The 14,727-nt window shown below is 39.5% G+C and overlaps 1 long non-coding RNA gene across 1 annotated transcript; it reads left to right on the top strand.

Annotated features, from left to right (window-relative positions):
* The first annotated feature begins 626 nt into the window (after positions 1-626).
* Positions 627-7,714, top strand: LOC311234409. Its single transcript, XR_014620099.1, has 3 exons — positions 627-710; positions 1,039-1,096; positions 7,510-7,714. It is a non-coding gene; the product is annotated as an uncharacterized lncRNA (long non-coding RNA).
* The last annotated feature ends 7,013 nt before the right edge of the window (positions 7,715-14,727 follow it).

Genomic DNA, 14,727 nt, shown 5'->3' on the forward strand with positions numbered 1-14,727 from the left:
CTGCTATACAATGCTATATTATACAATCTCAAATTATACTATACTATTCTTAAAGTGACCTTTCCTTTTGTAAAGTGACCATAAGTGTGACCGTGTGCAGCATGAGTGTGTGTGTGCTCATGTTAAAGTGGCTGCTAGTGTGTGAGCATGTACAGTGTGTGTGTGCTTATGTGTGCTTGTGTGTGGAGAGTTCAGTGTTCAAGTCTCTGATGGCCTGGGGGAAGAAGCTGAGCCATATATGTGTGTTATGATGAATTGAAAATGGGGGACCCTGATGTAAACAAGACGAAATTAAGTCTTTCTCTGGTCTGCATCCCCTTAACAATTGTGTATTGAGCTGTACTGTACTGTACCCATTCTGCAATCTGTTAATAAAATGTTCAATCAATCAATCAAAGTTTGTAGTCACTTGAACTGTGAATTCTAAAAGACAGACACTTCTAAAAGCACCCCTCCCCCAAAGACTAATGAATTGCGTCACCTCCCCCTCCCCTAAATCCCATTTGTCCAATCACATTCTATCACCGCTCAACTGTACGCAGCTTAACAATTGTCTGTCTATCGTCATATTTTTGGCCACAAGTGGCGCTGTTGCGAGTTTGTGGTGGCGTTGTTACAACATTTAGGAAATAGGAGCAGAGAAGAAGATCCCGATTTACAGAGCTAAGATCAACAAGTTAACGTTAGCGCCGCGGTTTGAAACTTTGAAGGTGAGTGTGTAAACTAGTCAATACGATCTTAAACATGTCACAACAGCAGTCATAGTGTATATTTTCAACAATACGTTTGTTTACCAATAGGTTAAAGTGTTTTTGAGTTCGTGTTGGCTTGGCACTGTTTCAACATTTCGATTTACTCGGTGACTCGACTCAGTCTCGTGTTTTCTGCTACAGCTACAGCTGATCTATCATAACGTTACATGTATGGGAGTTTGCAAAGTTTAAATTGTATTAGCTGTTACATTAATACATTGTGTCCTCCTATCTATCTATCTCAAATCTCACTGTCTATCTGCTATGCTTTTATCTTTTACTCAAGTTTATTTGAAATCGAAGACACTCTGACGTCACGAGACCGCCGCCATCTTGGTATGAGGGTAACAAACTGATTTCTACCATCAAATGTGTAAACTGTTAATATGTACCTCATTTGCGTGTGGGTCAATGAACACACTTGGGTTTATCAAACCGTGGGTTTAGTCTAGATGGAAATAGGGGTCCACGCGCACCCCCTGGAAATGTTTATGCCACCTGATTTTTCTTAATCCTTAAAGTGTCTACTTTCAGAGTCTGCCAGGTGCCAAGCTGAAATAATGTCCGAAAGGCTCAATTTTAACCCTTTATTGCACCTAACACAAAACCGAAACATTAAAATTTGATGTAGCAAGACTCAAGAGGCATAATCTTTGAAGTAAACAACATACAGAGACAAATGAATGCATTTTCCCATACAATTCTGACCCTAGGAATTCAATGGAATGGTTATTTTTCTGACATTTTACAACATTTTGACTGTATTTCTGGACAAAAACAGCAAACAAATGCAAGAAATGCGTGTCTAACCAACTAAATTTTTATTTTTCAAACGCATAGTGAATATTTGTTGACAATCAGTTTTTTTTTCAATCCTCCAACTGTTTATTTGGAAATTATATTGGGTGCCAAGCTCAAATAATGTCCCAAAGGCTAGTTTTAACCCTTTATAGCACCTAACCCAAAAATCTAAAAATGAAAATATAATGTAGAAGAGTCATAACTTTTGAAGTAGACAACCAATACATTTACCTTTTCATGTCACTACCAACTTGCTGACCTAAACTACTCATCCTCATCGTCACTGAAGAGATCTTCTAATTCAATTTCTTCCATCTCCAGCTCTTCATCCTCATGCTCGTACTCTCCATCCACTTTACCCACAGACAAAGTTATTGTTGGCGTAATCGGTCACCTTGTCAAGGGCTGCATGCTCTTCTGACTCTGCTCTCTGAGCCAGTACCTCAACAAGAGAAGGAGGGAGGATGGGTCCAATTGCCCAGACCGGTTCCAACACCTCCTCTTCTCCTGTCTTCTCCCAGCCCATGCCTGGATCATGTGGTTTTGGGCTCTTGATTATTGCCTTGTCTGCTCTCTTATAGAAGGCTCGCTGGACATGTGGAATGAGACAGACCTTGGCAGGCGTTCCAGGTCTACTTTTGACTTGGAGTCCAGGACTTTGTCAGCGCCGACCATCTTTCTCATAATTTTCACCCGTACTGTGTCAACTGATGTCATCCGTGCTTGGCCATACATAATGCATGTGAAGCTCTCCATCTCCTCTTGAAGCTCATCAGTGACCATCCAGTCTGCACCAAGCTGCCTGAAAGCTTTGTGGAGTTTACGAGTCTTTTCCAGCTTCTTCAGGGGATTCACCTTGCATTTGCCTTTAAAAGCGCTGGTACAGTCCTCCCCAGTAAAGTCGTAGAATCCCAGCAGTGTGCTACAGTAGTCGGGGCCCAGTAATTCCTCAGCAGCAGGGGTAAAGTTGGCATTCTTGGGGAATTTGGGGCCAACTCTTTTGAATGCCAGCTCTGGCAGCGTCTCGGGAGGCGTGATCTTAAGGCTTCTCATCTTGGATGACCTGTCATAGAGAGGAAGGGTCCTTTTCTTGGTGCTCACATGGCTCTCCTTCACTTCTTGAATCATGATTCCCCCGGCGCTGTTTACCACATTTGAACCATGAACGTTGGTGGTGATTCTGTTCAGGTTGTCCCACTCGCTGTGAAAAACAGTGTTTCCCTCGCCAGAGGTGATTTCAGGGGTCATGTTGGTGGACATCTCATCAAAAGCATTGGCCATGGCTGTCTCAAGTTCCATACTGAAGTCGTATGTCTCCGAGTGTCCTAGTTGTGAAAGGATGGTTGTGAGCTGTAAAGATAAACAAATGTTTTTTTGTATCAATATCAAATACCTGTATGAAGCATAGTTGAGCAATGACAATGTAGGACCTCATAAGCAATAAGTTAGTTGATCACTCACCTGTTTGCTTCGATAGAGGTGCCGAAGTGTGGCACACAGGAGGATGTGCTTTTGGAGTTTCACTTCACTTGCTGTTAGTTGCTGCTCGACACTAGGGCTGCACGATTTTGGGAAATAATCTAATTGCGATTTTTCTGACAGATATTGCGATTGCGATTATAATTTTTTTTAAGCAGCCCCACAGAGGTTTATTGTAAAATGCGGCTTGCATCTGGCCTACGCGGTGGGTCTGTTCGGGACACAGAGTCTGAACATTTTTCTTTTTACCTGGGAATCGATACCGGTACGGTACCCAACGGTACCTTTTTTCCCCTGTACTTTACTCTCCCTCTCTGAAGTAAACTTCACAACACACAATCTAAAACCCATTACCTCCCTCTCCCAAACTGTTCCTACAACAATTTTTTTTATGTTGCATGATCATGTATATTTTGTATTATAATTTTTTTTGTGTTTAAATATCAACATTATCTGGCAATCCTCAGTAAATACTATCAAATGAGATATGAGACACGTGCACACACAGAAAAGGAGAATTGCTTAAATTATTTTAGAATACTTCAGCTAATGAAGTTAAATGTTTATTATCAACTATCCAGTTCGTTTTTATAGTGCAACGTTTTTCTACATTAATTGAACCAGTAGAGAGAGATGCCCCCCCCCCCCCACCCTTTCCTTACTCGGCTCATGTTTTCTCTGACTTGAGCAGGGTTAGCTAGGAACAGCTTTCTCAAGCTTCGCACCTTGGGCATGGAATGGGCTACAGGACCATTATCCACTTACACCCCAGTCTCTCTTGGTGAATTTAAATCTGTATTACATAACTTCCTACAAGAAGAATGTTGCTGCTTTCTGTAGTCGGGTCCCAACTGCAAAATTACTGTATTACCCTGTATTATACACTTTTACTATCATGTAGACTATTCTGCTTTGTTTTTGTGTTTACATGTGATGTATTGTATATTGTATACATGCACATTTATTATGTTCTTGTGTGATGTATCGCACATTTTTATTGCTGTGTGATGTATTGCAAATGTTATTTCTGTCATCTTGGCCAGGTCTCCCTTGCAAAGGAGATCTTGTCTCTCAATGGGACTTCCTGGTTACATTTTTTTTTTTTTTTTTTTTTATTGCAGGCGATTTGATAATTGCATCATTACAAATTGCGATTTCGATAAAAAATCGATTAATCGTGCAGCCCTACTCGACACACATCTTGTGTAATCGAATAGACCAGCCTCTGCGTCTTCTCATACTTTTCTTCATCAAGTGTCCCAGTCACCACTGAGCTCAGAAATGGTACAAGATGCTCTGGGAGCAGTTCATCCATTTTCACAGCATCCAGCTTGTGTGCAGTTGGGGGCCATGGTAGCTCCTTTGACTCTTTGAATGCCTTTTTAATGTGAGAATTGAGGGTGAGTGCTGCTTCTTGTAGTTAATCAGATGTTCCAAGTTTGTACGCACATTTAACTGCTTCATCTACAGTAATGCTTGAGCTGTATATAAGGTTCAACTCTAGAATATTCACTATGTGCTTTAAAAAATGAAAAGGTAGTTGGTCATACACACGTTTGGTCATTTCTTGCTGTTTTTGTCCAGAAATACAGTCAAAATGTTGTCAAATGTCAACAATAACCATCCCCTTGAATTCCTAGGATCAAAATTGTGTGGGAAAATGTATTTTCGCTCTGTAAGTCGTCTACCTCAAAAGTTATGCCTCTTCTACATTATATTTTCATTTAAAAAAAATTGGGTTAGGTGCTATAAAGGGTTCAAACTAGCCTTTGAGACATTATTTCAGCTTGGTACCCAATATAATCTCAAAATAAACACTTGGAGGATTGAAAAAAAAAATTATTGTCACCAAATATTCACTCTATGCGTTTGAAAAAAGGTAATTGGTCGACACATTTTTTGTGTATTTTTTGTATTTTTTGTCCAGAAATAGTCAAAATGTTGTCATGTCAAAAATAACCATCCCATTGAATTCCTACGGTCAGAATTGTATGGACAAATGTATTCATTTGTCTCTATGTTGTTTACTTCAAAGGTTATGCCTCTTGCTACATCACATTTTAATGTTTCGGTTTTGTGTTAGGTGCAATAAAGGGTTAAAAATGGAGCCTTTCGGACATTATTTCAGCTTGGCACCTGGCAGATTCTGAAAGTAGACACTTTAAGGATTAAGAAAAATCAGGTGGCATAAAAAGTTCCGGGGGGTGCGCGTGGACCCCTATTTCCATCTAGACTAGTTTATTTAACATCTAGTTGTGACGTGACGACAAGAGCAGGTTCACAGTAGCGAGGCAGTTTGTAAGCAGTAGTACTACAGGTACGGTGGCTCGTAGTAGACGATAATCAAACTGGATAATCATTTAGCCAATGATCTACAAAATGCATGCGTTGAGCTCCGTTTTTATTACATGGAATTATAAACAAAAGGTCAAGAGCAATGTGTTTGGTTAGCAGACATGTCCAAAAAAGGAGTACAGGGAAGCTAAGCTTATTGATCCCTACCCCCTTACATTTATGTTTGTTCTTCCATTAATTTGACTAGATATAACATAATTTAGTATATTACAATATAGAATATACTTTTACTTACCGGTATTTAAAAGAAAAAAATCAAATAAAATTGATTCACTTGACAGCAGTGAATATAGTACAGCACTACATAACACAATATAACATAACTTTGTTTATCCTCATTACTCATTTCTGTATTTCTCTAATGTGTGTTTTTTTTAGCTGCTTTTTAAATTGTGCTACATGTTTACTCAGTTTGATGTTTTCAGGTAAATTATTCCACAACTTCACTCCACACACCGATATGCACATGCTTTTCAGCGTAGTGTGTACCATTTGTTGTTTAAGATTCCCTCTCCCTCTTAAGTTATATTCTCCTTCCCTGTCTCTGAACCATTTTTGAATGTTGCCTGGGATTAGTTTGTATCTGGCTTTGTATACAATGAGGGCAGTTTTGAAATACACTAGATCCATACATTTCAATGCTTGTAGCTTTATAAATAAGTTATTGGTGTGTTCATAATATCCTACATTGTTGATTATTCTTATTGCTTTTTTTTGCATGGTGCATATTGGCTGTAGAGTGCTTTTGTAGGTATTACCCCACACCTCCGCACAGTAGCTCATATAGTCGTATACCATAGGAAGAGTGTACAGTACAGTGTATACAGTGTTTTTTGGTTTAGAATGTGCCTTATCTTGCATAAAACACCAACACTCCGTCCCAATTTAGTCCTGACATATTTGATATGAGGTTTCCAGTTGAGTTTGTTCACAGTATCCATAATTTCATTTTTATCCGTTTTTCTCAAGAAGATGGTACTTGTGTTTCGTTATATAAAATAATTAGAAACACCTCCCCCTTGTGGCGGGGTTATCTCCTCTGCCAGTTTACATTAACAAAGAATCTGTTGAATCTTTCTGCCACCTCATTTTTCTTACTTACTGACTTTCCCTCATCTATAAATTAATCTGGAAAGCCAGAACTGTTGATTTATTTCTTAGAATTGAGTTTCGAACCTGTCCATCTCACAACTGATGTCTCTACAGGTGTGTGTGCGTGTCGTGGTGGCTTGGGGCGCAGCGACACGAGAAGGCCTGAGCTCAGTGTTTTGGGCACATGTAGTGATGCACGATATATCGGCCACTGATATAATATCGGCCGATATGGCAGTTTTTTTACACATCGGTATCGGTCCGATATCAAGATTGGGCCGATATAATTTTTTTTTATTATTATTATTTTTTTTACATGTTTTGGCCTTAAAGGGGAGATGAAGCGTTAAACAATATGAGCCTAGTTTGTTTGTTGTGTACCTTGGGTAAGACATGGTCCTATAATCAAATGTGAAATCCTGCTTATTTGTCTGAAAACTCAAATGTAATTTCCCCGTTTTTGCCATGGGCGCTGCCAGTTCAGTGTCGCTATGTGTTTTTTCTTAAAGTATTCAATTTAATATTTAATATATTTATTATTGTTGTGAGAGTAAGAATGCTTAAGTGCCTGTAGTCTGTAGTAAACTGTGTCGTACTGTGTTTAAGCCAGAGCAGCAGACGGAGGACCTGTTGGTTCTGACCGAGTCCTGGTTCTGCCTGCTGTCCCACCAGCCCATAGACATGTTCCGGGGAAATCAGCACACAGCCTGAGCTGCACTGTGGGGCGATGAGCATATTCACTGAGTACTGAGCACAATGTTGCCACTGTCTCCTCCATAGACATATATAAAGACTAGATGACTCACTGGCCAAGTTAGTAAGACAACATTGTCCTAATAAATTAAATGAGTCATATAAATCTTCAATCGCAGCAGGGACCTCAACAGGGGCCGCACCATTGTGCAGGGCTGGGGGTTTTCAGCACATTTTATTATCATAAAATGTGTTTCTTGATATGAAAATGTGCTTCTTGATATGAAAAGTATCTGACTGATGCACCTAAATTATGTATTTCTGTTGTTTGTCTCAGGTGATGTGATTACTCAACAGTTTGGGGACTTTCTGTCTGTTGAAGCAAGAGATAACAGCTTCCTCGCCTACGGGAAGGCTGGGTCCTGGTCCTGGCCCAGCTCATCACAAAATCCAACACCCTCAGGAAGCGCCAGAGAAAAGATGGTGGAACTAAAAATGGTTGAAGCAGAATTGGAGAAGAGGGCCATAGAACTGCGATACATGCCCCCCACATGACATTATATACATTGGAGAGTATATAATAATAATAATAATAATACATCTATTTTATATAGCGCTTTTCCAGGTGCTCAAAGATGCTTTACATGGGCAGGAGAGATAAAACTATGGCAAAACAAAAAAACAGAACAAAAATAATACATGACAAAAATAAAATAACACCGACAGAATTAGAGGTCAAAAGCAAGATTGAAAAGGTGAGTTTTGAGGGCTGATTTAAAAGATGTCAGGGTGTTTGCATCACGGATATGGCTGGGGAGGGCATTCCAGAGGGAGGGGGCAGCAGCAGCAAAGGCCCTGTCGCCCCAAGTCCGGAGCCTGGTCGTGGGAGGTGTTAGGAGGTTGGCATCTGCAGACCTAAGGCGACGGGTGGGCGTGTGACGGTGGAGGAGGTCGGACAGGTAGGGAGGGGCAAGGTTGTTGAGGGCTTTAAATGTGATGAGTAGTATTTTAAAATGTATCCTGTATTTGATTGGAAGCCAGTGGAGGTCATACAATATACATTTGAGGGGGAAGAAACTGTTCATTGGAGGGGGTTGGGTTATAGTCCAGTCATTATAGGCCAGAATTAGGCTAAACCTAGGACAAATTGCAACATTAGCAAACTCAACTGATTTTGTATCCTCAATATGTCTTTAGTGAGAGAAAAAAAAGTCCCAAGGAATCCCATCATGGGAAATGTGTTTTTTTTCAATGTACTTGATTGCTGGCAGGATCACTGACGACACTGTCTTTCAGAGATTGTGACGTGTTCAAATTTTGAGGTAGCTCAAAAGTAAAGATACCATTTGATTCTAGACAACCTCGGGTTTCCAATGAGACCAACCATGTCATGTTACCTCATTGTAAAGGGGGCTACATACCTAATTATTCAAAGTTAAGACGATTTTTTGGGGAGGGAAATATGGCCATCACCATTTTTCAAATGGTCCCTTGGCCTTCTACCTCAATATATGTTAATGGAAATGGGTTACATGGGTACCTACAAGCCTCCCCTATACAGACATACCAAATTTATGTTAAGCCCATGTAGTTTTGTGCAAGAATCATGTAGTGTTTTGCATGCTGTACAAATATGTAGTTTCCGCCTATTATAAAAACCCCCATCTCCATGGACCTATCCCCACGGACATAAACCCTTGAGCCCCATCCTCGTGGACTGAGCTCCACAGAGCCTATACTAATATTCCAAGAAGAAAAAAATGTCTTTATCAAATGTTTTGATTAGTTCTGGCGTGTATGCTAATTGGTGCATATCAAATAAGATAATGTGTGATTTGCATGAGTAAACAGAATAATTCAATGAAGTTGTGATTGACTTTTTTTCTTGTCTTTGTGTGTGTAATCAGCTTGTGAGTTTTTATAGTGATATCTAAAAGTAAAATTTTCACCACTGTTATAATAGGTCGTTTTCAAAACTTTCCCATGATGGGATGCCTTGGGAGTTTTTTTCCCTCACTAAGGACATAATGAGGATACAAAATCAGTTGAGTTTGCTACTGTTGCAATTTGTCCTAGGTTTTTTCATATAATGAACTGGACTATTAGGAGATTTACAGAGGCCAGTTTCGAATTGCCGCCTCCCGTAGGTTCTCCTTGAGAGTGGTTTTGAAAGTGGGTAGTGATTCACATTCCTTTACAGCTGTGGGTAGGGCGTTCCACATTGATGTGGCATAATGTTTGTTTGTTATGTTTTAATAAACATCTTTGGACCATGTGTAAATTTTTTATTCAAATACAAAAGTCTGGTGCAAATTTGGCTTGAATACGCTCATTGGAAATACATTTACTGAACAAAATGTTGATGTGTTCAATAATTATTTCCCCCACTGTACACTGCTATCATACATAGTTATATGGGTTATATGCAGGTGTATAAGTAGGTATATAGAATTATTATGGTTATATATGCTGTAAATATAAATTAATACTCTTGATTCCAGTCCAGTTCTGCTTGTGGAGCAGACCTCAATCACACTAATCTGTAAATTCAACTACATTTATTTATTTAATAAACATTTATATGTAAACATGCCAGATTGTAGCTATAAACTCATTTCCATCTACAAACTTTAACACACTTGGGTGGTTACTGTATAAAGTAGTAAGTCACTGGATGGTAACCTGGTTACTGTATTATTAAAAACGGTAAGTCACTATGGTGAATATAAAACGATAAGTGGATGGTTACTGTATAAACGGTTTCCATCTAGTCCCTTTGCAGGTTGATGTGAACACAAAACATGCAAAGAACATGCAATACAAAGATAATAAACGTACATACTAATTGTGTAGTAGTTAGTTATTATTGTATTAATATTCTACAGTATCGGCAGATCGCTGCCATCTCAAATGAATCTTCTGTACATCCCTGCAAGAAAGCCATTGAGAATATATATAGTGTGTTATTTAATTTCTTTAATCCATATGTGTTGTCTGGAAGCACTTTGCCGTATTTTATTATAATATTTTTTTTGTTTGTGTTGTATGTTACATACGTCTGGTGGCAATCAATTTCCCCATTTGGGGATTAATAAAGTATATTCTCTCAAATCATTTTCAATTATCCGTTTTCTATCTACAAATCTCGCATATCCTTGTCAGACAGATTGCCATACATGTCCTATTACATTCTAACAACTTCAGCCATTTCTCTACTCTACTACTGTAACGTTGAATCTTGAGACGCAACTATATTTGAACTGAACTGCAAACTTGAACCACGGCTGCTGTCCGCCCCACCCCCAGACTTCAGAATGACCCAATCAAATGCGCTCTGTCATTGAAATGCAAATACCAGCATCTGCGTCATGTACCACGCCCCTAGACGTTGCTACTCATCCCAGCTAGTTCATTCGCAGGTTGCGAATGAACTAGCTGGGTACCCAACTAGTTCATTCGCAAAATGATCCTTGCGAATGAACTAGCTGGGTACCCAGCTAGCTAGGTCATCTTTGCGAATGAACTAGTTGGGTACCCAGCTAGTTCATTCGCAAAATGATCCTTGCGAATGAACTAGCTGGGTACCCAGCTAGCTAGGTCATCTTTGCGAATGAACTAGTTGGATACCCAGCTAGTTCATTCGCAAAATGATCCTTGCGAATGAACTAGCTGGGTACGTCATCTTTGCGAATGAACTAGTTGGGTACCCAGCTAGTTCATTCGCAAAATGGTCCTTGCGAATGAGCTAGCTGGGTACCCAGCTAGCTAATGTGTCAGCTAGCTGGGTACCCAGCTAGCTCATTCGCAAGGACCATTTTGCGAATGAGCTAGCTACTAGCTGAAGCAAAATTTGGTGTAAAGCCTATGGGACAAAGCCGGCTAGTTAACTAGCTAAGACACGTGCTACCTAGCTAGCTGGGTACCCAGCTAGCTGACACATTTGCAACCTAGGTAGTGAGCTAGCTCATTCGCAAATGTGTCTTTGCGAATGAGCTAGCTAGATACCCAGCTAGCTAGGTCATCTTTGCGAATGAGCTAGTTGGGTACCCAACTAGCTCATTCGCAAAATGATCCTTGCGAATGAACTAGCTGGGTACCCAGCTAGCTAGGTCATCTTTGCGAATGAACTAGTTGGGTACCCAGCTAGTTCATTAGCAAAATGATCCTTGCGAATGAACTAGCTAGGTACCCAGCTAGTTCATTCGCAAAGACACATTAGCTAGCTGGGTAGCTAGGTCATCTTTGCGAATGAGCTAGTTGGGTATCCAGCTAGTTCATTCGCAACCTGCGAATGAACTAGTTGGGTACCCAGCTAGTTCATTCGCAACCTGCGAATGAACTAGCTGAGATGAGTAGCAACGTCTGGGGGCGGACGTCTAGGGGCGTGGTACATGACGCAGATGCTGGTATTTGCATTTCAATGACAGGGCACATTTGATTGGGTCATTCTGAAGTCTGGGGGCAGGGCTAGGCATACAGAAATACACTACAGCCCTTTCCGTGCACCCTGGATCTGTTTATAGTCCCCAGCTCAACAAATTATGTGTTTTAAAATATGTTGCGACCGTTGGATTGTTGTTAAAAACGCAGGGATACTAGCTAAGGTGTGGGGGAGTTGGCGTATATAAGTTGATTGCTTTAAGAACGGAGAGAAATGTCGTATTTACGCTGTTTAAAACGGGCTGATGGACGAAAATCTTTGGTTTTAGCTAATATTATGCGTTTTAAAATATGTTGCGACCGTCGGATTGTTGTTAAAAACGCAGGGATACTAGCTAAGGTGTGCGGGAGTTGGCGTATATAAGTTGATTGCTTTAAGAACGGAGAGAAATGTCGTATTTACGCTGTTTAAAACGGGCTGATGGACGAAAATCTTTGGTTTTAGCCTAACGTATGGGCTGGCGTTCAATTCGCGAGCGGGTAAGGGGCCTACGTAATGTTTAAAGAACAACATCTAAGGTTATGTGGAATTTACAAATCTAGATGTGAAGAAAGATTTTGAAAAGATGTTTTAATTTTCTTTTAAATTAGATAAGTTGCCGGTGAGGAATAGTTAAAGGACGTGGCGAGGAAAGATGACGTATTTTCGCTTCCGGTTTGCGCGATGAGTTACTGTATAAACGGTTTCCATCTAGTCCCTTTGCAGGTTGATGTGAACACAACATGCAAAGAACATGCAATACAAAGATAATAAACGTACATACTAATTGTGTAGTAGTTAGTTATTATTATTAAACACTAAAACTACGATACCCAGAGCTCATCGCGCAAACCGGAAGCGAACATACGTCATCTTTCCTCGCCACGTCCTTTAACTATTCCTCATCGGCAACTTATCTAATTTAAAAGAAAATTAAAACATCTTTTCAAAATCTTTCTTCACATCTAGATTTGTAAATTCCACATAACCTTAGATGTTGTTCTTTAAACATTACGTAGGCCCCTTACCCGCTCGCGAATTGAACACCACCCCATACGTTAGGCTAAAACCAAAGATGAACTAGTTGGGTACCCAGCTAGTTCATTCGCAACCTGCGAATGAACTAGCTGGGATGAGTAGCAACGTCTGGGGGCGGACGTCTAGGGGCGTGGTACATGACGCAGATGCTGGTATTTGCATTTCAATGACAGAGCGCATTTGATTGGGTCATTCTGAAGTCTGGGGGCGGGGCGGACAGCAGCCGTGGTTCAAGTTTGCAGTTCAGTTCAAATATAGTTGCGTCTCAAGATTCAACGTTACAGTAGTAGAGTAGAGAAATGGCTGAAGTTGTTAGAATGTAATAGGACATGTATGGCAATCTGTCTGACAAGGATATGCGAGATTTGTTGATAGAAAATGGAGAATTGAAAATTATTTGAGAGAATATACTTTATTAATCCCCAAATGGGGAAATTTATTGCCACCAGACGTATGTAACATACAACACAAACAAAAAAAATATTATAATAAAATACGGCAAAGTGCTTCCAGACAACACATATGGATTAAAGAAATTAAATAACACACTATATATATTCTCAATGGCTTTCTTGCAGGGATGTACAGAAGATTCATTTGAGATGGCAGCGATCTGCCGATACTGTAGAATATTAATACAATAATAACTAACTACTACACAATTAGTATGTACGTTTATTATCTTTGTATTGCATGTTCTTTGCATGTTTTGTGTTCACATCAACCTGCAAAGGGACTAGATGGAAACCGTTTATACAGTAACCATCCACTTAACGTTTTATATTCACCATAGTGACTTACCGTTTTTAATAATACAGTAACCAGGTTACCATCCAGTGACTTACTACTTTATACAGTAACCACCCAAGTGTGTTAAAGTTTGTAGATGGAAATGAGTTTATACCTACAATCTGGCATGTTTACATATAAATGTTTATTAAATAAATAAATTGAGTTGAATTTACAGATTAGTGTGATTGAGGTCTGCTCCACAAGCAGAACTGGACTGGAATCAAGAGTATTAATTTATATTTACAGCATATATAACCATAATAATTCTATATACCTACTTATACACCTGCATATAACCCATATAACTATGTATGATAGCAGTGTACAGTGGGGGAAATAATTATTGAACACATCAACATTTTGTTCAGTAAATGTATTTCCAATGAGCGTATTCAAGCGAAATTTGCACCAGACTTTTGTATTTGAATAAAAATTTTACACATGGTCCAAAGATGTTTATTAAAACATAACAAACAAACATTATGCCACATCAATGTGGAACGCCCTACCCACAGCTGTAAAGGAATGTGAATCACTACCCACTTTCAAAACCACTCTCAAGGAGAACCTACGGGAGGCGGCAATTCGAAACTGGCCTCTGTAAATGTCCTAATAGTCCAGTCATTATATGAAAAAACCTAGGACAAATTGCAACAGTAGCAAACTCAACTGATTTTGTATCCTCATTATATCCTTAGTGAGGGAAAAAAACTCCCAAGGAATCCCATCATGGGAAAGTTTTGAAAACGACCTATATATATTCATATCGATTATAACAGTGGTGAAAATTTTACTTTTAGATATCACTATAAAAACTCACAAGCTGATTACACACACAAAGACAAGGAAAAAAGTCAATCACAACTTCATTGAATTATTCTGTTTACTCATGCAAATCACACATTATCTTATTTGATATGCACCAATTAGCATACACGCCAGAACTAATCAAAACATTTGATAAAGACATTTTTTTCTTCTTGGAATATTAGTAGTAGCTCTGTGGAGCTCAGTCCACGAGGATGGGGCTCAAGGGTTTATGTCCGTGGGGATAGGTCCATGGAGATGGGGGTTTTTATAATAGGCGGAAACTACATATTTGTACAGCATGCAAAACACTACATGATTCTTGCACAAAACTACATGGGCTTAACATAAATTTGGTATGTCTGTATAGGGGAGGCTTGTAGGTACCCATGTAACCCATTTCCATTAACATATATTGAGGTAGAAGGCCAAGGGACCATTTGAAAAATGGTGATGGCCATATTTCCCTCCCCAAAAAATCGTCTTAACTTTGAATAA

This window comes from Notolepis coatsorum (genome assembly GCF_963971535.1).
Source record: "Notolepis coatsorum genome assembly, chromosome: 9".
Lineage (NCBI taxonomy): Eukaryota > Metazoa > Chordata > Actinopteri > Aulopiformes > Paralepididae > Notolepis > Notolepis coatsorum.